The sequence below is a fragment of the Vicia villosa genome, unplaced genomic scaffold (genome assembly GCF_029867415.1).
Source record: "Vicia villosa cultivar HV-30 ecotype Madison, WI unplaced genomic scaffold, Vvil1.0 ctg.000006F_1_1_1, whole genome shotgun sequence".
Classification (NCBI taxonomy): domain Eukaryota; kingdom Viridiplantae; phylum Streptophyta; class Magnoliopsida; order Fabales; family Fabaceae; genus Vicia; species Vicia villosa.
This window is the reverse complement of record NW_026704936.1, coordinates 570,456-575,359: the sequence shown is the minus strand read 5'-3', so window position 1 is coordinate 575,359 and position 4,904 is coordinate 570,456. Positions and strand designations below refer to the sequence as shown.

Genomic DNA, 4,904 nt, shown 5'->3' with positions numbered 1-4,904 from the left:
ATATATAGGATTAAAGTTTTTCTAAGTCCCACATCGTTTAGTTTAGTGATGGAAGAGAGAATTCAAGGCTATATATAAGAGTCAAGTTTTCTTCTACAAGATACACCAGTCAAAAGTACTTTAAAATTGTATTTGACTTTCTTTGTTCTCTTATGTTCTTGTATTAGAGTGTTATGAGATATAATTAAATATTTGTTTTGGAGGGTGTGAGTGTACTGGAGGTCTGAGTAAGTTGAGAGTATATTATGTGTTATAACAATTTTTATATAGTGTTATTCTCTGGTTGTCTATTGAAAATGGCGTAATTTTTTCTCCGATTTTAAAATTTCCACGTTAATATCTTGTATTATTATTTTATTCCTCTTTTTTCTCTGTTATTTTCTCAATAATTTTCCACAATATTCACACACATAACTTTAATTTTGTTAGATTAATGATTGAATAGCCATGATAGTCTACCTCATAAGATAGATCACACCTCAATACAAATATCAAAAACCATGACATAAAATCTATCAAAATAGAACTAATGTACAAAAGAAGCTTATAGAATTTAAGAGGGGGATACAAATTTTCGAATGCATTTATTTGAAGTCCGATCTTATATTACAAATGTATATTAAAAGGATCAAACTCAAAATATAAACATACCTAAGATAAACAACTCCTCCCTATTTTGTTATATAAATATAACAACAATGTTACTTAAACTTTTGTTCAATCATGGATATTTAAATGTTTTTATTATGGTTCTTTAACATATACTAACATATATTCATTTTATTCAAGTTTTATTTAAATGGAAAATTATATTAAACACAATTAATTAAGAGAAAATCATAGAATATTCTATTAGGGAGTTTGTGCTCTCTCTTGGTGCTGGTACTCATAGAATCCATGCATGGCGTCATTCTAACATATAGTCACCAATCGTATCCACTGTAATAAAAAAAATATAATTGGATAAATTATTGTGTTTGAAATAAAATAAGAGGAAATTAGAAAGTGATAAAAAAAATAAATTACCGTCAACTTTCATCAAAACAATAAATAGAAAAAGAAAAATTTATAACTTAAATAAATTTGACAATTTAACTCGTATTTTTCTCCATTTGCAATGATCAAGTAGATTATAATTTTACCGTTTTATAAATCTCATGCTTTACTTAAATTAATTATATAGTTTTTAGACTTTATAGAATTGTAATAAAAATTTCAAGACATAAAAAACTTACCAATTATAAAAATTTATTCCGGTTTTTCATACATTTACACCAATCAAAATAACACGTCGGGGCAAAAGGTTCAGAGCAAACATTTTGTGGACAATCTGAATCTTTAAGACAAGTAGTTTGAGTCATGGCCCCTGTAAAAAAAGAGAAGAAAATAATGATACTATAGTAGGTGAGATATAATTTTGTGTATGTATGAAGTAAATAAGAAAATTTCAAAATGATATAAAAAAATGTTTACAATTTCTGCTCCCTGTTGTAAGAAATGGAGAAAGAAAAATAATCATAACATAAATTAATTTAACAACTTCATTCATATTTTCTTCCCTTTCAATGTATCAACTAAAATATAGTTTTATCACTTTATAATTTCAAAGCATAAAGCCTATGTTCTCCTTAAGTACCTTGATTAATTTTTAACTTTTAGAGTTGTAAGAGTCGTTTTGCAAAATGATATTAAAGTACATCAATGTGTTGTGTTGCCCTTTCACCATATTTAGTTTGGAGTCATGTAAAAACTTTACCAATCACAAAAAATTGTTTTTTTTGGGTTAATAGACATTTATTTCTGTCATATTGGCGAGTTTTGATTTACCTCCTTTTTAAAAAAAAAGTTTTGGATTATTTCTCTATAATTTTAAAATTCTAAGTCTTTTGTCCCCTAAGAGGAAAAATTACCCCAGTAAAATATATTATTTTTGATTTACCCCTCTAGTTTTTACACGCTTAGTGCCCAAAAATTATAGAGGGTAATCCAAACCTTTTTTTAAAGGGGGTAAATCAAAACCCGCTTATATAACAGGAGGATAAACAACTATTAACCCTTTTTGTTTTTACTAAATTTCCGTTGTTTTATAACCTTTCATGAATGGAACATGAATTCCGAAAAGTGGAATAATTGTTGTGACATTGGTATTTTTATTCGTATAATTAATTAATATATTTTATTTAAGTATTGTTATTGTTATTGTTATATGGTTAAAAATAATACTTCATAATTATGTTATTCCCAAAAGATAACATAACCAGAATTTGGGATTTTATAGTCAATTTTTTACAGAGAGAAAATTATTATCGTCTTATTATTTTGATTTGATGAAGTAATTTAGAGTTTATTGTATTTATTCTACGTGTTTATTGATGTGATATTTTCTATGTTTGTGAGTAATTAGAAATAAAACTAATTTTTTTCTACTTTCTCTATTATATTGTAATTAAAATTTTTTTTTTGGAGTAGATGTATTAAAACTGATACTTGATTATTATTATTATTTTTTTTTGAAATTCTCAAATTATGCTCTAGTTATGTGGTACAAAAGAACATTTCTATGATGATTAATAATGTAAATTTTCAATATTGACTAAAATGTATATTGTTTCCTAATGATAAAAGAATAAAAGTAATCAATAATTACAACAATTTTAATTAAAGTTTTATACTTACAATTTTAATTTAAAATTTTCTTTGTAAGTCAATATGTATTATTACAAAGTATATGGATATTCAAAACCCATTTACACAAAAGATTTACATTTTAATTTATGCAAAGATTATCTAGCTTTTAGGAAATCCATTGTCCATTGGCATTACTCGAAAAATATCTTGCTCAATCCTTTCACCACGGTTCGACTTATCAACTGTGGTGAAAGGTGATATTTATTTATATATAAGCGAAATTATCTCTTGTTCAGTATATAATAGTCGTTTCTCTTAAAAGAAAACTCTAACATATTTCACTCTTCTCTCTCAAAACACAACCCTAACTTTTACGTAATCTCACCTACAACAACATTCAAATTCATCTACACAAAACTAATACAGCTATGTCGTCTTCTTCAAACTATTGGCTACCTTCATGTTCGTTCCTTAAACTTATGCTCCAATTTCATTTATGTTTCTGTTTATGCTATTATTTATGTTTCAAACCCTAAAATTTAATGGCCTGACTTGTTCCTTTTATTATATATGTTTCTGCTTGTATGTACTTGTAAGTAAGGTTAGATGGATGGAAAAATTAACAAGGATGAAGCTAAAGTGAAAGAAAGAAACTTGTGTGAGCGCTGAAAACACATGTTTCCCGCTCTCACTTAAGCTTCATCCTCATCATTTTCTTTCATTTTAGAGTCCATTATGGGATGCATGTTCTATGTTGTTGATGAATGTTGTTATTAATATTTGTTTTAGATGAGTTTATTATATCTTATGTGGTTTGCTTATTTTTTCAACATTTTGTCGAATATATAACTTTTTGGATTGCATTAGAAAATTATAATATGATAGATAAAAGTGTATTTGAAAATAAGTTACACGTTTAATTCTAGACAAAAATATTTTAGTCCATTATCTGCATTTTGCTCGTTAATAGTGAGAACTTGGTTTACTACTTCTTATTTTTCAACCTCTCCTTCATTCACCTCTAATTTAGTTTGCAATGTAAATAATATGTTGCAAAATGAATTAGAGGTGAAGGAAGAGGGTTGAAGAACTAGGTGCATTAAAACAAGTTCTAATAATTAAAGAGCAAAATGCGGATAAGGAGCTGAAGAATTCTTGTCTAGCATTGAACATGTAATTTTTTTCGAAAATTTCTTTACCCACCTCCCTATGGGGGTCACCCCCAGCGAAATCCCAAAATTACCCCTGCTTCGGAGATGCACCTCCGAAGTTTTTTTTTTTGAATTTTCATACTTTTCGGAAATGAATCTCCGAAAACACCAAAAAAGTGGTGTTTTCGGAGATGCATTTCCGAAGTAAAAAAAAATTCAAAACCGTGAATATTTCGGAAGTTCATTTCCGAAAATATTCCCGCATATACAATTTTCCCTCCTTCACTATTTCATCATTTTTTCTCCAAAACTTCTCCAAACCCTCTCCAAAACTCAATCAATCTCCATCCATTTTTCGTCTCAAAATCAAGTTTCAAACTGTTGATCACGTTAAAGGGAGCATAGAAAGCTACAATTTGAGGTAAACATCTCCCATTTCATCCCCTATTTCACTACATTGATTCAACAAAATTCTGATGAAACCTGCGATGGTTCGGAAGTTCATTTCCAAAATATATTACCTGACAAATTTCGGAAATGAACTTCCGAAATATGCCCTGGCAGTTAAAAAATTTTTTTGGCCAATTTTGCTAATTTTTGCATATGTTAGGTATGGTGCATCCGGATAACATTGTGCAAGACGATGATGCAGTAGTTCCGGAAGTTGTCAATGTTAATAACGATTCGGTTATCGACGTTCAAGCTATGATCAATGCGGTTGATATTCGGCAACAATTTACCAATGATCGGAGCTTCGGTAGTCGCGAGCATTTAATTGATTGGGTTCGGAATGAAGCTAGTAAACTTGGATTTGGAATTGTAATTTTAAGGTCCGACAATGGAAATAGTAGGCGGAAAGCTTTCGTTGTTTTGAATTGCGAACGGGGTGGGAGTTATGTACAATCAAACCGGGTGCTAAAACACGAAGACACGGGATCAAGAAAGTGTGGGTGTCCGTTTAAGTTGCGGGCGACTCAGAGGGTTGATGATTTATGGCGTTTAATCGTAATTTGTGGAATTCATAATCATGCCTTGGATTCCAAGTTACACGGACATCCAATGGCGTGTCGTTTGTCCCGCGAAGAGAAGAATGTGATTTCGGATTTAACGATAGTCAAAGTGGCG

At 29.3% G+C, this 4,904-nt stretch overlaps 1 long non-coding RNA gene across 1 annotated transcript; it reads right to left on the bottom strand.

The window, feature by feature from the left end:
* Positions 1-720: 720 nt before the first annotated feature.
* On the bottom strand, positions 721-1,630 carry LOC131621479 (uncharacterized). Its single transcript, XR_009289601.1, has 3 exons — positions 1,474-1,630; positions 1,236-1,366; positions 721-939 (listed from the first exon to the last, which is right to left on the bottom strand). It is a non-coding gene; the product is annotated as an uncharacterized LOC131621479 (long non-coding RNA).
* Between the last annotated feature and the right edge of the window lie 3,274 nt (positions 1,631-4,904).